General features: G+C 45.8%; 1 protein-coding gene across 4 annotated transcripts in view; it reads right to left on the reverse strand.

The window, feature by feature from the left end:
• MED12L (mediator complex subunit 12L) overlaps window positions 1–21155 on the reverse strand; it is a 330953-nt gene that overhangs the window by 299839 nt on the left and 9959 nt on the right. The window lies entirely within an intron of this gene.

A 21155-nucleotide genomic window follows, 5' to 3' on the forward strand; every position in this document is an offset into this window, starting at 1 on the left:
ATGTCAAAGCTCCAACTGAAGCCAACATCCCGTAGCCTCAGGAATGACGAACATTGCTATGCTCTGCAGAAGAGAACTGTTCAACACTCACCAAGGAAAGAAGCAACAGAGGTTTAAAAATCAATATATACATGTGTAGAGAGAGAGAGAAAGCAAATGTGGCAAAATGTTAACAACCATTGCCTGTAGGTGAAAATTCTTCACGAATAAAATTGGAAAAAGGAAAAAAAAAAAAAGCAACCTCCCCCCATAAACGTAAACTCATAGAATGTGCAGACTGGGATTGTTTCTAGAGAGCCCACAGCTTGACCGCCCCTGTGCACGTCTCTATGCTATGTTCCAGAAAACTGGCTCACTCAACTTACCCAAGACCCCACAGCGAGTTAAAGACAGGAATGAAGGGCTCCTAGGCGCAAGGCTTGTGATAACTACACACACCACAGCCCTGCAACTGAGGGGAAGTTTAGAGCTTGCCAAGCTGTCCGTACATCTCAGCTCACTTCACCTTTACCAATTCTGAGGCAGATGGTAGGCGCGTGTCTTCATGCCTGCTTACAGATAAGAAGAGTGAGGCTCGCTCAGCTAGTACAGTAACTGGACAAAGCCAGCACTGAAAGACCATCTTCTCAATCCTAGACTAGGAAGAGAAATTTCCATGACACTGTGCACCAGAGTACAAATGCCACAGGAAAATGTGGTCTAAAAATACACAGCCACAATTCGTACCCTCCTTAAAAAAGATCTACTGGATAGATATAGGAAAACTTTCCTTACCAAGGTCACAACACATCAAAAATAGCCCAAGGCATTTAAAAAAAAAAAAGACCTTCCCCTGGCCAGATCATTGAGTTATAGAACTAAATCAGAGTTCCCAAAATACAGACTTGAAAGAATAAAGGGGAAAGGTGTGCGTAAATGAAGCCACCTTCTGCTCCCCTCACTTCAGGCCAAGAAGTGGTCTCAGTGACACCTGGGGTAATGGTAGCAACAGCACAAGAATATACACTTATTCTTCACAAGTAATTGCTGTAAGTGTAAAATGAAAAAAAAAATCAACTGATCAAATCACTGCTATGATTAGGCAGAAAGCCTTAGGCCAAAATCGTTAACGACATAGAGCACCTGAAAGGTCACCTTGGCTGAGAACCGGGGTCTCCTGGAGTCATGCCATGTAACTTTACTTAATTGTGTGTGCTCTAGCTAATACCTTGGCTAGGCACAGTTCTGGTGGGCTTTCAAAAAAACCCACTACAGGAAGCTTAGCTCTATGGTAACCAAGTCTCCTCCCAGCACGGAAGGTAGCTGGAATTGTGATCCGCACAGAAAATGAGTTGCATGTATATATCAGAAGACATCTCAAACTGCTCCCGCATTTTCAAATAAATTATTTGGAAATCTAGGGCAAAACTACATAATGCATATTTTAAGTCAAAAAAGTGTCAGTCAACTGAAATAAAGCAGGCGTGCTAATGAAATTTCTGCCATCTCAGAGTCTAAGGAAGAAGGGGGACACGTGGTGTCACGAGGGGAGTGGGACAAGAAAATGGAATTTTTATCTGTGCTTTAGCATCAGAGTAATACAAGAAACACTAATTGAGGAATAGCTTATGTTTTTACTAAAAATACGTCCTGGGTTAATCAAGAGGGAATGTGTGAGGCTTTCAGGACCAGTTAGTTCCATTTAGTACTGCTTCAGTTTCTATTCTAAACTAACCCCTGCTCAGCTAGCTGCCTGTTGTGACTGACTGCTAATAAGCACTGGCCTGGACAGACATGCCACCCGCGCACACACACGCACACGCACACACACGCACAAATACACACACAGAATCGCCAGAAGGAAAAGAACATGGGACCATGGTAACAAGTCTGTCAGCCACAACAGATTTTCCTCAAACTAGGATCCACACAGGTACGGCTGGGAGCCTTGAGTGCTGAGAACTTTCCAAACTTGTATTCTCACTTTCATGAAAATGCATCCGGAATCTGAGCGCTTCTCACTACCACCGATGCCTCCCCCAGGTCAAGGCCACCATCACCTCATGCTTGGACACTGCAACAGCTCCTAACTGGTCTCCTTGCTTCTACCTTTGCCCTCTGAAGGCCACATTCAACACAGCAGCCACAGGGAGCTTTGGAAAACTTGAGTGAGATCACGTCACTCCTCAAAGCCTGCGATAACTCCGTACCTCAGAATCCGAGCAGAGGCCCTATGAGGTCCTACAAGTCCCTGAGTGATCTGGCCCCTTATATCTTTCCGACCTCATCCCTGATCACACTCCCCTTGCTCACTCTGCAGCTCCTCAAGTGTCCAGCTGGACGACCTCCAGCCTCAGGGCCTTGCATGGTCTACCCCTTCTGCCTGGATTGCTCTTCCCTGGTTTCCACATGGCCAACTCTCTGGTCACCTTAAGTCATGTCCTCGATGAGAAATCTGATGACCCTATTTGAAACTGGAACTGCTCACCCCATTCCCTTCACCCTAGCACTCCTAATCGTCCAATAATCCATAGCATTGATCACCTAAAACCCCACGTAATTTACTTATGATGTATCCTGTCTGTCTCCCCCACCAGAAGGTAAGGTCTGTGAGAACAGGGGTCTTTATGTTGTTCACAGAAGCGTGCCAAGAACACAGAGCAGTGGCTGGCACAGAGCACACAATATTCAATTCACAAAATATATTCAATAAATATCTGTTGAAAGAGTAAATAAGTGAATGATAACCTGTTTCGAACAATTCACGTAAGTATATTCTGAATCACTACCCCATGACGTTGAGGTCCCTAATTCTGGGCGGATTTATGACTAGAGCCACTTAACCTCTCAGAGCAGTGGCTGTCACCCCCTCAAGCCCGAGGCACCATCCTAAAAGCAAATATTTTTAAATGCCCTTTTTCCAAGTCTGAAATGAAATTCATAGACAATAACTTACCAACATTTTTTTTAAAAATCAATGTAATGCCCTCACTCTAAAAGTTTTTTCAAAATGAAAGTAAGTTGTAACAACATAGGTACTTGAAAAGGAAACCCTCAGGCATACACAACAAGACCTCTACTACCCAAAAAGTGTGGTCCATGGGCCATCAGCGCTGGCTCGTTAAAAATGCAGAATCTCATTTCAATCAGCTTAACAAATTCTCCAGGTAATTCATGGACACATTAACCTTTGAGAAGTGGGGCCCTAGGAGACATCAAGAATTAGTAAATGTTTGTTCCTATACCTAGAATCACCATAAATGCAGACTGATACAGGTGTGCTGTATTGCTATTTCAAATGATCAGAACAGCATGATGTGAATCTTCTGTAACGGTGAAAACTCTTAGTAAAATTTTCAAACCGACAAAATAAAATCTTCTCCCAATATATTAAAACGCAATCGTTATATTCCTCAGAGACTCAGTGTATACTGACTGTGTATTAAAATCATGCCCAAAAAATACTTTGAGATCACATGTAAATAGATTCCCACCTGGAACAGAGAGAAAACAGCTTTGAAAGTTTGGTGGCACATATGACAATCCAGTGGGACACAGGACAATTCGCCATTGAGGACATCTAGCACCCCGGCCCCGCCCACTAAAGGGCAGTAGCACCTCAACTGTAGGGACAGCCGACACCTGCTCCCAGAGTGTCACCACACTCCCGTAGAAAACCAAAGTTCACTGAGAGGACTGCCTCTGAAAAGGGGAATCCAGGTTTCAGAAACAGGGAGTGTCACACAGGCTCTGCTCCTGCTGCAACACCATGACGATGGGACGTCCAGCTCCAGCCACGACAGGCCCCTACAGCTCGCAGCTGTGGCTACAGGTGGAGGCCTTGCTGACCCCAGGGTAAGGATGACTAAGTGGAAATGCACACAAGGGGGACAAGAGCCCAGACTCTGCAATCAGACTGTCTGAATTTGAACCTCCAACTCCACTGAAGAGTGACTCAAAGCAAGCTCTGGAACGGTTCCCGGGCCTCAGTTTCCTCAACTGTGAAACAGGGATAGTAAGAGTTTCTACTACTATTATCTCCATAGCCCGGTTGAGGAAATAAAAAGCAGAGAGGTTAATTAACTTACCCAAGGTCACATAGTGGTAAGGAACTCCAAAGAATCCACGTTCCTAGCCACCACGCTCTATGAACATGGCCAGCAATAATTACTACTGCTGCTGTCTGTGTCGTATTTCTGGTTCAGGAAAGTGATAACCTGAAGCTTCAGTAAGCACTCAGAAACACAAAAGATCTGCTTCAGAAATTAGAAAGACCTTGGCCTTCAGTAGTGGTTCTTAAACTTTTGCATGCATCAGAATCCCCTGATGGGTTTGTTAAAGCACAGCTGCCACTGGGGCCCCTCCCCCAGAGCTTCCAATTCGATAGGTGGGGTGGTACCCAAGAATCTGAATTTCTAACAACTTCCCAGATGAGTGATGCATCCAGGGACCACACTTTGAGAGCCCCTGACATAAAGATTTGGAGTTGGTGGCTTTCTAGAAAACCAGGGCATTCTCATGCCCAGCATCAGGGCTGCACTCACCACCAGGGAGAAACTCGATGCTCCACCTTAGCTCAGGAGCAGGAAGTCCCAAGAAGAAAAGCCTGGTCAGAATTCTCTGCCACACCCCTGTCTCCACTCCAAAGGCGCACACACAAAGCTACACACACACACACACAACACACACACACAACACACACACAACGATCAAGGAAGAAAACAAGTTAGAAAGTTTCTCTTTCACTCCTTTAACTTCTCATAGACCCACGAATAAACGCACCGGGGCTGCAGAGCGCGCAATTAAATCAGGAAGCTCACAGAGCTGAAACGGAAGGCTGGAAGGCGCGTCTGTTGACGTTTACTCACGCAGAACTTTAGGTCAGCTTCCTAGAGAAACCAAGTGAAACGGAGGTAAAAACCAAAGCGTCACAACCAAAACATGCACCCTGACGGTTTTTCTCCTCAAGTTTCTTTAAAGAGTGAAAGTCCACAGCAAGAATCCAAACACTGAGTTAAGAGTAAGATTCAGATTCCAGAGTGTTTACTATTGTTGTTTAGACACAGTGTTTCTCAAACTCCGGTAAGGCACAAACAGACCCCTTTGAAAGGAAAAACATCCTCTCTGACCCCAGGATGCGTGATGAACCCAATTGGGGAAAATGAGATAGGACATGGGTACTTAACGGCATTAGGCAGCGCTAAGAGATTCAGAACAAGATGTAACGTGTTATACGAACTCAACTACAAACTTTTATGACACTTCGCTCTGAAGGCCTTTGCCAAATCTAATCAAGCAAATATGTAAGGGAGAGAGTCCAGATTTTAAAACAGCATGCCTCTCAAATCCCCAAGCCAGGGGACACAAATAGCTTCCTCTTGCACTAACCTTGAACCTCTTCAAAGATTTTTCTAAATAAGAGAGGATAACCGCCAAAGTCCTTACCATGGTCCTTACAGAAACTGAAACTTGTTTTGCTACACCTAGTCAACAATTCTCATAAAAACTAGAACCGTCAGCTGCTACTTTGCCTATTTGCAAAGCTGAGACAGCTAAACCCCTCAAAACTTGGGGACACAACCAACCACGAATCACGATCTTAGCACCAAATCCTTTCCAGTAGAAGAACTCCTTTGTTGGAGGTTGAAAATTTTCCCATTGTACAATGTGGGGAATAAAGAAAACTAAAGTGCCAACCATGAACTCAGAGAGTTTTAAATGTTTTTGTTTATCATTAACAGCAGTGGGGACAAAACACTGTACACACATGTGTGAGCCCTAATACCTACTCAGACAAGAGACAACGCTAGCTGAGAACACGCATTCTGCCTGGTGGCCTGGGGCAGCGGTGCACCAGGCCAGGCAGCATATGATTTCAACAGGTTTAAAACGGAATTGGTCCAAAAGTAACCTCAACACAGAGAAAAGAAATCTCGGCCACTTGGTCGTTGGCTTCAACTAAAATGATAAGCCTTAAAGCAATTTTAGGGAGACAGGTACCCAGAGACAAACAGAAAGAAAAGCCTAGAAACTGGCCCATGTTCATATGGAAGGCCAGCATTCACTCTGCATTTTTGTATTTTGTACCGATACAAAAGTCAGAACTTCGATATTCTGGGTGAACTCCAAATGCATCCATAAATCTCGCGCATTTACCTTGAACTTCAGAGAATGATGTTATTTTTTGGATCGCTTTCAAAGCAATCTTTTAATTGCAATAAATGTTTCATCAGGAAAGTGAAACCATTTTGATGCCAGTTTGGAAATTGCTTAAGCTCTTTCTCACTCAAAAGGGGAAAAAAGTCAGTTTAGCACAATTTTCAATGACCATCTCAAAAGCAGATAATAAATACACACACACAAGGTGCACACACACTTAACCTCCTCCAGACTTCTCATCTACCGCAAAGAACACACGCAGAGATGCCCGATTTCCTCGGTCACCTACTTGCATCTAACACACTAACTCAATGACTGTCAACAGACTGGACAGAAATGCCCACCAGGCATGACAATGTCACAGCAGTAGTTGTCTCTCTATGCACCAGTTAGGCTGTGTTAGCTAAGGTCTTACCCCAAACAAAATTTTTAAAAACAGCTTTATAACTGTTTTCCCTAGCTTGTCCACCTCTCTCCCAGAAGAGTGTTCTCTGAGACCCCTGAGGATGTCTGCAGATCCCATCTGAGAAGTGAGGCTATGATAACACCCATCATGGATAGATTCAATAGTGGTTTTTTTTGGTTTTTTGGCCTTGCCATGCAGCATGCGGGATCTTAGTTCCCTGACCAGGGATCGAAACTGCGCCCCTGCAGTGGAAGCTCAGAGTCCTAACCACTGGACTGCCAGGGAACTCCCAGAATCAATAGTCTTCAGGCAACACTTAGGGTTAGCAGATACAAATGACCCAAGAGATAAGGGAAAAATCTTTCTCGCCTCAGACCTCATCATTAGCCAGTTCTATCCATACTTCTCTCAAAACATGTCTCACATCTAGTCCTTCCTCTAAAATAATACGTACAGCCATCTCTCTACCCTGCGGCCACTGTCACAGCAGGCCCACGTTGCTGCTCTTCACACACCTCCCCTCCTCCGTCCTGCCCTTTCCTCAACCTAGCCTGCCCACTGGCCCCTGATGAACCTTCCTGAAACAGGTTTTCTTTTCTGCTCTACCCTATTCGAAAGCCTCAGAGGCGTTCCACCCACCCCACCCCACCCCACCCCACCCCACCCCCACCCCACCCCACCCCACCCCCACCCCGCAGGACCGAAAGAGAACAGAAGCATCTAGCACGACACTCTACAGATCCTCAATAACATCTGTGGGCCTTCGCTGCACCTAACTCCAGCCTTGACTCAAAACACGATCACCGGGCTTCCCTGGTGGCACAGTGGTTGAGAATCCGCCTGCCAATGCAGGGGACACGGGTTCGATCCCACATGCCGCAGAGCAACTAAGCCCGTGAGCCACAACTACCGAGCCTGCGCTCTAGAGCCCGCGAGCCACAACTACTGAGCCGATGCGCCTAGAGCCCGTGCTCCGCCACTGCAATGAAAAGCCCGCGCACTGCAATTTAGAATAGCCCCCCGCTCGACGCAACTAGAGAAAGCCCATGTGCAGCAACGAAGACCCAACGCAGCCAAAAATAAAAATTAATTAATTAATTAATTTTTTTAAAAAAACCACAATCACCTAGGATGGGCATCAAACCCCTCGAACAACCAATCTCCACTTCCCAGTCTCACTTCCATTCTGAGTGTCAGAATCACAGAGATCTGAGTTTGAATATAGAGCCTTACCTATCACAGGGAACAACGTAAGTGACCTCTCTGTACCTCAGCTCCTTCAACTGAAGTAAGACAAGAATAACTCACAGGGCTGAGGTTACATAAGATAAAATGTACAAAGTTTAGCACAGTGCCTGGCCCCATATTAAGTGCTCCATAAATGGTGGCTACTGGTATAAAAAAATTAGAGCTTTTTTTTTTTTTAACTTACATTTAATCTACTTGACTATTATATTCCTTGCCACATACACTGTGTTTTCAACCTCTAAGCCTTGCCTGATGCCACTCCCATCCCCTGGAGTACAGCATGAAATCTCTTGCCTTCTTCAAACCCCAGCTCAGGGCTTCCCCTCATTTGATCAACAAATAACGAAGTATACATCACGTGTGCTAAGTACTGGGGATTCCATAGTGAGCAAACTGCAAGTGTGATAAATGCCCCAAGGAGAAGTACTACCTGCTCAGAGCACACATGATAGGGGCTTAACCTAATCTGAGAACTCAGAAAAAACTCCCTGAAGAAGTGGTCTTTGAGCCAAACTCTGAGTCTGAAATAGGAGTAAACTAAGTTAAGAGGAGGACCCTTACAATAGCAAGGTTGACATTTTGCGTGAAGTGATATAATACTAACTCTACGAAGGCCACGAAAAGTTAGAGGTGTATACTGTAACTGCTTACGCAATCGCTAATAAAAATAAAATGTAAAGAGGTAAACTAAAATGTCAATAGGTAAGTTTCAATTATTTTTAACACAGTTTAATAATCCAGAAGTAAAATGGTAAATAAATCGAACCACATCAGTAATTGGGTTAAGATTCCAACTAAAAGACAGGGATTGCTAGAATGGATAAGGAAGCAAAACCCAGCTACATGCTGTACTTTAAATATATTAAGACAGATAAGGTGACAGAAAACTGATGGAAAGAGATATATACCATACAAATGATGAACTTAAGAGGGCTGGAGTGGCTATATTAATACTGGACAAAGTCAACTTCAAGAGAAAGAGCATTATCAAAGATAAAGAGGGGCACACCATAATGATGAAAGGGTCAACTCGTCGGGAAGACGTAACAACAATCACGAGCACTGTGTGCCCAACAAGAGACAGGAAGAGCGTGTGTAAGGTCTGTAGGTCTGGGAAAATGAAAGAAAGAATGCTGTCATGGCAGGAGCAAAGGGACGCAGGTGTGAGGTGAGACTGGGCAGTGGGTGGGGATAGAATACACAGGGTCTTGTGGACCAAGTAAAGGACTTCTATCTTTACAAGAGTAAAGGGTTTTACCCACACACCTATGGTCAGTTAATCTTCGACAAAGGAGGCAAGAATATACAATGGGGAAAAGACAGTCTCTTCAGCAAGTGGTGCTGGGAAAGTTTAACAGCCACATGTAAAAATCAATGAAGTTGGAACACACCCTCACACCATACACAAAAATAAACTCAAAATGGCTTAAATGCTTAAACATAAGACATGACACCACAAAACTCCTAGAAGAGAGCATAGGCAAAACATTCACCAACATAAATCGTACCAATGTTTTCTTAGGTCAGTCTCCCAAGACAATAGAAATAAGAACAAAAATAAACAAATGGGACCTAATCAAACTTACAAGCTTTTGCACAGCAAAGGAAACCATAAACAAAACAAAAAGAGAGCCTATAGAATGGAAGAAAATATTTGCAAACCATGAGACAGACAAGGGCTTCATTTCCAAAATATACAAACAGCTCATACAACTCAATAACAAAAAAACAAACAACCCAATCAAAAAATGGGCAGAAGACCTAAATAGACATTTCTCCAAAGAAGACATACAGATGGACAATAGGCACATGAAAAGATGCTCGTCATCACTAATTACTAGAGAAATGCAAATCAAAACTACAATGAGGTACCACCTCACACCAGGCAGAATGGCCATCATTAAAATGTCTACAAATGACAAATGTAGGGTGTGGAGGGCATGGAGAAAAGTGAACCCTCCTACACTGTTGGTGGGAATGTAAATTGGTGCAGCCACTATGGAGAACACTATGGAGGTTCCTTAAAAAACTAAAAATGGAGTTGCCGTATGATCCAGCAATCCCACTCCTGGGCATATACACAGACAAAACTATAATTCAAAAAGATACATGCAACTAACACAACATTGTTAATCAACTATGCTCCAATATAAAATAAAAACTAAAAGATAAATTAATTTTTAAAAAAGATACATGCACCCCTACGTTCATAGCACCACTATTCACAATAGCCAAGACAGAAGCAACTTAAATGTCCAATGACAGATGAATAGATAAAGATGTTGTACATATATACAACGGAATATTACTCAGCCATACAAAAGAATGAAATAATGCCATTTGCAGCAACATGGATGAACCTAGAGATTATCATACTAAGTGAAGTCAGAAAGAGAAAGACAAATACCATAGGACATCACTTATATGTGGAATCTAAAATATGACACAAATGAACTTATCTACAAAACAGACCCACAGACACAGAGAACAGTTGCTAAGCGGGAGGAAGGCCGGGGAAGGGATGGATTGGGAGGTTAGGATTAGCAGATGCAAATTATTATATGTAGATTGGATAAAAAACAAGGTGCTACTGTCTAGCACAGAGAACTGTATTGAATATCCTTTGATAAACCATAATGGAAAGGAATATGAAAAAGAATGTATAGATAGATATGTATAAGTGAATCACTTTGCCGTACAGCAGAAATTAACACAGCATTGTAAATCAACTATAATTAAATTTTTTAAAGAAAAGAGTAAAGGGTTTTATGCAGTGGGGTGACATCATCCAAACTGAATAGGTCCACAGTGGAGACAACTGATTGGAGCCGGTCAGACCAAACAGGAGGCCTGGGGGCAAGGGGATTGGGACGGGTTAGAGGCTCTCTTAAGAGCTGAGACGTGAGAAGACGGTAGCTAGGACCAAGACAGAGGCAGAAAGAAGGGGAAGCATGGAGGGATATTTACGGGGCTACTCAACAGGGCTTTTGGTAACATGTTGGATGGAATGACAAAGAGTGAGGTTATCAAGGATGTCCCCGGATTTCTGGGATGGCAAGAGCTCTTAAAACAGCGTATAGCAGTGTTAGGGGAATTTTTGGAGGGAAGAGGAACAGATCACAAGTTCAGTTTTAAATGTTAACTTTGAGGGCTTCCCTGGTGGCGCAGTGGTTTAGAGTCCGCCTGTCGATGCAGGGGACATGGGTTCATGCCCCGGTCCGGGAAGATCCCACATGCCGCGGAGCGGCTGCGCCCGTGAGCCATGGCCGCTGAGCCTGCGCGTCCGGAGCCTGTGCTCCGCAACGGGAGAGGCCACAACGGTGAGAGGCCCGCGTACCGCAAAAATAATAAATAAATAAATAAATGTTAACTTTGAGGTAGCTGGCAAAACAAGATGTTTCTTACAGACATTTAGAAGTCTAGAGTGCCCAGAAGGTAAGGTCCAGTACCAGACCAACCAGGGACATGCGGAGGAGGGTCTAGAGACAAGCCCTGCAGGCACTGAATTGTGTACCCCGAAAAGATGGGTCAAAGTCCCAACCCCTATACCTGCGACCTTATTTGGAAATAGGGTCTGTACAGCAATCATCAAGTTAAGATCATGCTGAAATCGGGTGGGTCCTAATCCAACAGCACATGGCTGGTGTCCTTATCAAAGAAGACACAGAAGGAAGACGGAGGCAGAGGCTGGAATTATGCTGCCACAAACGAAGGAAAGCCTGGGGCTCCCAGAAGCTGGACGAGGAAAGGAAGGATCCTCCTCTAGAGGTGTGGCCCTGCCTCCGGAGCTGTGGGAGAATTTCCATTGTTTTAAGCCACCCAATTTATGGTATTTTGTTTAGGCAGCCCTAGGAAAGTAAAAAAAATCCATGCAGGAGAGGAAGAGGGGAAGCTCTGCCCTATCCCTCAAAGCAAGACTACCCTCTAAAACCAGGATCCAGGCCATGTGGCAGCAGCAAGGGTCTACAACGCAGAGTCTACGGCTGAGAAAAGCAGCAGCGCTTGGCTCTGTAGAAGGGGACACCCCGGCGCCCTGCATCACAACAACAGGCACTGATTTCTGCTTGGATCTCTTCTAATTGACAGGTCACTTAACAGCTGTTTGAGAACTTCAGAAAAAAAAAAGGCGGGGTAGTGGGCTGTTTCCCCAACACAGCCAAAATGCTTGTAAGAAAAGGCACTGCCACCAGCCTCCTGAAGAGAGAGCCAAGGGAAGGGGCCAGACTGACTCAGGGGAGGCAGGACTCCCCTAAAAGGCCACCTAGCATTTCCCCTACCCCCACCAACATCTCTAACATCAGGGCCACATTTGCATCGAGGCCACATCTGAAACTCAGGTCTTTACACATCCACCCTTGTCTACACGGCTATTAATATTCACCCCCATCCAAACCACACCTGCAGGCCATCAATCACTAACGGTGGGGACTCAGACGAACCCCAAAGGATATGAGCTCAACACAAAACAGCAAGTCCTATCTTGCACACCTGTACCGAGCAGCAGGCAAAAGAGAAGAAAAGAAAACCATGGTTATAGTAATACTACTCTACTCTCTGGCCTTTACGCAGCATATTCACGCCCGTCTTCCTAAAAGCCAAATGGCTCTGGCAGGATGGGCGCCCGTTTACAGGCTGAGAAACTGAGGCTGAAGGTGGGGGGGCGGGGCAGTGAAATGGTTAAGCGGCCACGTGAGAATCAAGCCTCCAGGAGGCCCAATGTGCTCTCCAAGAAGTTGAGATCTTGGAGGAGATCAGTAGGATTCCAATCAACCTCAACTAGAATCCTGGCTCCCTCCTTTCCTGTGAAATGGAGATCCACCTACCTTCCGTTGTAAAGGATAAGAGGAAATCGTATGTGAGGCACTCAGCGCTTTAAAACTGGGCTCATGGGAGTTCCCTTGTGGTCCAGTGGTCAGGACTCTGCACTTTCACTGCCAAGGGCCCGTGTTCAATCCCTGGTCGGGGCACTGAGATCCCACAAGCCACCCGCCGCGGCCAAAAAAAAAAAAAAATGCTCATCACGGTCATTATAACTGTGATTTTTCACCAGGCAGCACATCCAGGCCCACACCACGCACCACACGTCCGGGGATTCAGCCACTCTCCAAAAAGCGAATGGGAATGTCCACCGAGTAGGATGTGCTGAACACACGAGACTCTGGGGCCCGACTCCCCAGGAGAACCTCCCTCATCCTTAACCATGAGACAGGCAGGCCCTCCCGCTCCACTTAAAGTGGGAGAGACTTTGATTCAAATTACCTCCAAATACACTTAGCATTTATTCCACTCCTATCTAAATAATTGTAGCCTATTAATTCATATTCAAATCACCTTCAAATGCATGTCACCCTCTGATATCAAACACCTGGATGTGGCTCTCAGGAAAATTGTAGGAAAACTGCCAGAGAAAACTACTTGAACTTTTAGATTTGCAGACGCATAAAGCAGGAAAGGGGACTTGAGGTGTCCAGAGTTGATTCTGCCCAGAACTGTATTTAAGGCAGCCTCAGGAGACAATTTTCTCTTTGGATCCCCCATTGCTCAGGTAAGTCACCGTCCCACACAACTCATGCATTGCAGTCACATCTTAATGTAAGCTCTTCCTGTAAATCATATTTTTCACTTAGTGCTGAATCTGCCTCCCACTGGGCTAGGTGATCTGAGGGCAGAAAAAACAAACTCAAGCCATGGTTTCTGTCCTCTGAAGTTAACTGTCCGGTGGACTGACTCACTGTGCCCCTTACCTGGGTCCTCCTGTTCACTTCTACCCTACGCCTAACTGCATCCCTCATGCCACGTGCCTGTAGGAAGGCGTGTTGTGCGATTTCCACTAAATGAACTGCAAATTCACAAAGAGGAAAACTTCTTGGGTGATAGGGATGGAACGGGCGCCGGAAAAATCTAGTAAAACTGCAGAACACCCTTCTTCCTGCCTGGGAGGGAGAACAGAGATTGGGAATGTCTTTTTTTTGCTGGTGGTGACGTTGTTCATTTGTTTACCCGGAAACAGAGAGGCTAAACCTACAGTTTTGAACCAAGAAAGCAAATGTCCGTGAGTCCACCTCCGAAAATGTAGTCCTAAAGTCAACCTCTGTTAACACCTCTCAGCCTCCACCCTTTTTATTTTCGGGAGGCTTGCTCATTCCCACCTCTTCCGTGGAGCTTAGCCAACCTTCCAAGCAGTCTGGCGGTTCACCGCCACCAAAGCCGCCCGTGGAGGGCTGAATAACAGGTATTGAAGGCGAGGTTTAAAGCATGGGACAATAAACCAAAAGCCCTTTGAGTCATCAGACCTTCAACTAAACGTTTCGTGCCGCAGGGTGAGTGAGGTGAGTGGGGAGGGGTGGGAGGGGAGGGGAGTCCGAATATTCATTCCAATCTAGCCATCAGGTAATTCTAGATACCTGCCATATCTCTAAAGACTGAGCACAAAAAGGTGTCACTCTGAGATGCTCAAGCAACAGGACCTACTACCACCCCAGGTGAACGGTGTCCAAGAACTCGAAGCATTTTCCGCACTCCCCTCGCCTTCATTTCCTTTGACCAATTCGTCACCGACCGCCAGTTCCTCTTCTCCAGTCCTATTTAAAGCCCAGATCTGTCGGGCTCTTTTTACTTCATGCTTTGGTTACTACAGCTGCCTCCCTCGCAGCCTCCCCGACTCCACTCTCTCCCCATCCGGATTTATTAGGCATGAGCTAGTGAGATAAATCTGACAGCGGGACCTCGTGAACTCGTCACCACCACCCCGCAACCGCAACCCGCCAGGACTCCAGGACTCCAAGCCCCATCTGCAGAGACACTGCCTTTTCCCCTCCATGCCTCGCTCATCCTACCTTCAGCTCTTTCTTAGGAAAGAAAGGGTACAACCTGCCCCGGCTCACTCGGGTCCTGCCCCTCACACCTACATCCTCCAGGGAGACCTCCACGTATTCCAACCCTCTCTTTCCTGAACTCACGCAGTATTTTTAGCCGCACTATACAGAGGGCAGAATGGTTACAGCACGGGCTCAGGAGTCCAATTCCAACTCCATCACTATGCAGCTAAAGGACCTTGGGCAAGTGAAGTGACCCCTGTGACCGCTCTCCTGTGCCTGTTTCTTCGTCTGTAAAAAGGAGGTAAGAGTACCCACCTGAGAGGTGTTTGTGAGGCTGACATAAAACCAAACATGTAAAGCACTCAGAATAACCAACACAATCAACGCTGTCTATCGTGATGGAACGCAGCACTTTATACCCCATACTGAATGTATACGCTATTCCTCAATTTTAAAATAAACAAAAACCAATGCATTAGTCATTTTTAAAACCGTTTTATGTGCGTCAGTGAGCCAGATGTTAATTTCTAGAGCTGTGCTACTCAGAGTGTGGTCTGAAACTGCTACCGGCCCTCAAGAATAATATGCAAAAATTGAGAGTGAGTGCTTGGAAACTTTCATAGCAACTTGACATTGCCACTACATTCAAGCAGCATTTCATTTTTCTAGTAATTCATTTTTATCATACATTTATATCAGTCTGCAACAGATTGAAAATTAATTTTAAAGAAACTTGTCCTTCACCATAGATATTTTGAGAAGCGCTGTTCTAGAGGGGACAGAAGCAGACTTCTATTTCTTTCCTACACACCCACATCGCTGAGTGCTGTAGGAAGCACATATCAAGTACTAAGTAAATGGAAGTATAACTTCACAAACATTTCGATTACTTAATAATGACTTAAAAGCAGATCTCATGTGAGTAGTCGAAATGTAAATAGTGTCTCCAGTTCACGATCATTTTTTTTCCCAAGGAGTTGACATTTAGTCTAAAATTGACCAAAGAGTGAAAACAGCTCTGACCCCAAAAATACTTTCCATACTGTCTACTAGCAGCACTGTGTAGAGCTTTAAAAAAAGAAAGAAAGAAAAAACGCTCAGCAATGTCAATATTAACCTTCCTCACAGAACTCAGGAGAAATATAAATTATTTCGCACTGTCTTGGACATACCTTTGATAGAGCCTCTCTCTATACCTTTACGTCAACCGGCATCTTAGCAAAAAATTCCAATGACGCTTCAGACCAAATACATTTTCCTTAGTTCTTCCCTGCTGCCAATGCCTTAAAATGGTCCTAATCTCAACAACCTCATTAGATTAATCCATGAATGAAATGGCTGGAAAGGGAAAGCAGCAAATTCCACCAAATTTGAGTTGACAACAAGGCGGCATTTGCGTAGCTGAGCTGTGGCACATTGGATGTGGGTTGAAGGCTGAGTTAATTCTTGCCGAGGAAAATCTTTGCACATTCAAACTAACGCTGGAAATGCTTGCAGAAAATGAAAGGTAAACAGGGAGTCCTGTATACGTCCTGCATCCCGTCCTTTCTCAGAGGCAGCAATGCGTAACACTACATATAAGGTGCCACTCCCAGTAGGACCTCAGTCCCCTGGTCCCTGGACCAGGTCAGCCTTGCTCCAGCGGACAGCCCTCTCTCTCCAGCAGATTTAATCTCTTCCTCTCTCTAACTGTCCCCAAAATCTATAGATATGTTCAAGTTGAGGATGCAATACGCTCTTGCTTTACTGAACTACTTGCAATTCCTCCAAAGACTGTGTCCCGTTTCCCATCTCAGTGCCTTTGCTCATACCCTCTGCCCAGAAGACCTTGTCATCTGAAAAACACCCACATTTCTGAAGACTCTTCTCATCCTCAAGAGAGATGACCCCTCCCTCATTGGTTTCTGCCACCGCACTGAATGACCTCAGGGCTCTGCACACAGGACTGTCATCTCTCCACGCAAAGCTCCTCAACAGTAGAAACCATGTCTTACATTTCCTGGCATCACGGTGCCCTGTACACGGCTTCTGAGAACCATTTGCTAATAATGACTGCCCCGTTACCAGGTCCAGTCAACAAATATTTCTTTAACCCCTACGGTACCCCAGACCCCCTCCATGCCGCTGGTCATCAGTGGGGGGGGGGGGGGGGGAAGGACATCGCCCTTGCTTCATGAAACCTACACTGGTTGGAGGACAGAGCACAGAAGAAAAGCACAGACGGTGCTGAGGAGCAAATCATCACACTGCAGTGACAAAGAGAAGGCAACCAGGCGGCAGGAAGCACACGTGCAAAGGCCCTGAAGGGGGAACTGCCAAACTAAGAGGAGGCCAAGGAGACGCTAGCTCTCCCCTTGGACCAGTGCTCAGCCCCACACCCGTCTCCCTAACAACTCCCCTCCTCGGAGGTCCTGCTGCCAAGTGTCTAGAGTCTGCCTCCTCCTCCCTCCCTCTGCACATGCTCAACAGGTAATCGCAGCCATGACTTCAACTAGCCATGCACAAATGACACCCAAATCCAGGTCTGTTCTACTGCTCTACAGTTCAACCTGGATTCCCCAGAGGCATCTCAAATTGGAAATATTTTTTTTAAAAATGAACTCATTCTCTCCACTCTCCTCCCCTACCTTCCCACCCTTGGAAAAAAAAAAAAGTTAACAAGTTCTTTCGTTCCCTATGGCATGTTAGTTGAGGGGTACTATCAATCATCTACCTACCCAGCTGTGTAAGCCAGTGCTCTCCATTTCAAAGACCTCTGAGGTTCCCAAGAACTTTCCAGCTACATATCAGTGAGACCAAATTTTCTTCATATCCTTCAATCGAAACAACATACTCTAACAGACTAAATGGAGAACTAGATATGAGAATCCAGACACTAAAGAGATTAGATTTGCAGAAATGTAAAACAATGCCACTCTTTCCACAATTTTTTTTTGATTTGGAAAAATAGTTCTTGTTCGTAAAATACATGTGAAACATGAAATTGGTTTATTATTTTTTAAATGAATTAATACATATTTCTAAAATTTCTCAGGTATAATTTCTAATATGGTAAATACTGAGATATAACTTACATGAAAGCTCTATGGCATCCTAAATGAGGTTTATTATAAAGGGGTCCTAAGATCAGAGAGTTTGGGAACCACTGGCCTAAGCTAAAAATGTTGGTACAGCCTTGTACTCGTTCGTCCCTCTCACCAAACACATCCATTTTGCCAGTTCTGCCGCCCCAATAACCTTTCTCCTAAATTCTCTCCTACTCTTTCTTCCCAAGCCCAGGAGGCCAAAAGGACCCACAAGAGACATCCCAATCAAATCCTGGAACCTGTGAGAGTGTTACTTACTCGGAAAAAGGGTCTTTATATATACACTACTATGTATTAATAGAAAGTAAATAACTAATGAGAACCTACTGTATAGCACAGGGAACTCTACTCAATGCTCTGTGGTGACCTAAATGGGAAGGAAATCCAGAAGAGGGGATATGTGTACACATATAGCTGATTCACTTTGCTGTACAGCAGAAACTAACACAACATTGTAAAGCAACTATACTCCAAAAAAAAATTAATTGAAAAAAAGAAAAAGGAAAAAGTGTCTTTGCAGATGTAATTAAGTTAAAGATCTTGAGATGAGATCATCCTGTGTTATCCAAGTGGGCCCTAAATCCAATAACAAGTGTCCTTATCAGGCACATCCAGAGAACAGACACACAGAGAAGGCCATGTGAAGACGGAAGTGGAAGTGAGACAGATGTGGTCACAAAGAGGCCAAGGGATGCCTGGAGCCACCAGAGGCCGGGTGCAGAAAGGAAACGCTCTCCCCTAGAGCTCCAGAGGAGTATAAGCCCATCAACGCTCCCTTCAGACAGCCGGCCTCCAGAGCTGCGAGAGAATAAATTTCCATCGTTCTAGGGCACCTGATTTGTGGTACCTTGTTATGGCAGCCACGAAAACCTGATCCACCACCCCCACCCCCGAGGCCTGGAACGTCAGTGACCACCTAGCTCGTCAGTCTTTCTGCCTCAGTGTGACCCTCAGAAGCACCATCCCTTCAAACTGAGACCCTTAGTCATCTGAAATCTCACTCCCCTAACACCCCTGAACGGCCACCTCGTGGCCTCCACACAGCACACAAAGGACCCCATAACTTGACCTTTCCTTCCCACTCTGACCCGGGTGCCCCTTGCACGCCCCATACCACACCTCAGGCTCACAGCACAGCCCACGTTCCTCCTGGCCTGTGACCCTTCACACCACACCCTCAGCCCCCTCCACTGCTACGCACCCTCCAAGTCCAAGGCTCAAAATCTCCTCCTCTACCAGGTCCTGTCAAAAAGTGGGTCACTGGGCTTCCCTGGTGGCGCAGTGGTTGGGAGTCCGCCTGCCGATGCAGGGGACGCGGGTTCGTGCCCCGGTCCGGGAAGATCCCACATGCCGCGGAGCGGCTGGGCCCGTGAGCCATGGCCGCTGGGCCTGCGCATCTGGAGCCTGCGCTCCGCAATGGCAGAGGCCACAACAGTGAGAGGCCCGCGTACCGCAAAAAACAAAAAAAAAAACAAAAAAAAAAGCGGGTCACTGCCGCTTGTCTCCACAGCACTTCGAACATTCCCCTCAAATAACATGTGAAACACTGTATCCCGTATTTACAGGTCTGTCACTCCCTCCAGACCAGGGTTTCTCAACCTGGGAACTACTGACGTTTGAGTCCAGATAAGCCTTTGTTGTGAGGACTGTCTGAAGTACTGGAGAGTGTTAGCGACGTCCCCTGACTTCTGCCTACCAGATGCCAGTAGCAGTTAACACACGTGTGCATGCACGCACACACATGCACGCACACACACACAGGCACCCATAACTGGAACAACCCAAAATGTCTTCAAACACTGCCAGTGTCCATAGGGGGCCACCCCAGATGAAAACCGCTGCTCTGTACTGAAACCTTTGGGGGCCCAGGACCATACCCAATGCTCTCAGCATTTGTTTTCACTTTCATTCGTAAAAGACATTTTGAGTCCGAGGTTTGGTCCAGGCACTGTGCTCAAAGCCAGAGACAGAGGAGGAAATACAAGTCTTAGGCCCTGTCCTCATGAAGCCACGGCTGGCAAAATGCCTACAAGGTGCTCAATAATAGTGACTGGATGACAGAATCCGTTTGGCATGAGCACATATAGTCATGCTTCCTTCAGAACACGGCAAATAAAACCCAGGGGCTAAAATTTTTCTCCTCTTCTCATGCCCGAGCATTTCATAACTAAGGGGGATCCCTTTGTATACAGAATGCCATGGATAAGTGTCACTCCCTGGAAGTGGGCAACTGGTGCAGCTTGTGTGTTTGTATCTCCAAGAGAGCTACCCATAAATAAAGGAGAATCTCAACCAAGAAAATGAAAACTGGACAGGCTCAAGCCCCAACACAGCCCACAAAGGCCAGCGCCAGAGCCATCTGCACCAGAGGCCATGCACAGGGCTGAGAACCTCCCACCAAAAAACAGGACGACAAGAGCGCCTGAGCTGAGGAGACACCACACAAGGTTCTGGCGGGCTCCGAGAAGATCAAGTAAATGGCTAGCTGAACAGTCCCCAGCTCTCACAGAGGCACTGGGTACCCTAAAGTGCAGAGTAGTTCTCATTGCCAGGGCAACACAAGGGTGTTTACCAGAAGTGGAGGCCGTGTACAGAGGGGAGGCCAAGTAAAGCCGCAAGAACAAATCAGGGCACACAAGTGCCTGGCCAAGATCTGCCTTCACGAGTCACTTTAACCTCTCTGGGACTCAACTTCCACTTGTACTGAATGAGGAAAGTGAGAGCGACCTATCTCTAAGCTCCCTTCTAGCTCTAAACACATCTGGTTCCCCCCCAGAATGATACAGACCCACAGACTCTCCCTCTCCAAACAAAACCCAATAGGGATCTCCCTCCCTTCCCACCAACACTCTTTCTGCCAGAAATGGAAACAAATGAAGGAGCCGTTTCCACATCCCCTCAGCTTCTGAGAGGCGCTCTGCAGAATTAAGCACCAAACAGACAAGGTACAGGTGATCTTTGTCTCTTGCTGTACTTAGGAAGCCGGACAGTAGGAGAGTTCTGGGAATGTATATTCTCTGGGAGAAGAGGCTCATGCTGTGACGGTTTGAGGGGGACAAAATAGAAATGAGAAGTACCATGACAACCTTCGAATGCTTTCAGACACAAGAAATTGACAACGGGCCCACCAATGGTTTAAACCATGTGGACACCTCTTGTTTACTTAACAAGGAGTCCAGGGAGAGGTGGTCAAGGTCAGTTCAGTAGCTTAACAATTTCATAAAGCCACTGAACCACCTCCACTCTTCATCCATAGGCTCACTGCCTCATGGTAACAAGACAGGTGCCCTAGCTCCAACCATCATATCCTCTTATTAATTTTCCAAAGATAGGAAGCTAAGGAGCTATCAGGGCATTAAGAGAAGGCACTCTCTCCCTTGCCTGTACTTTTTTCAGCAAGGAAAAATATTCTTCTCCAAAAAGTCACAAAGCAGATTTCTATTAAATCTCTTTAGCCAG

This window comes from Stenella coeruleoalba, assembly GCF_951394435.1.
Source record: "Stenella coeruleoalba genome assembly, chromosome: 5".
Lineage (NCBI taxonomy): Eukaryota > Metazoa > Chordata > Mammalia > Artiodactyla > Delphinidae > Stenella > Stenella coeruleoalba.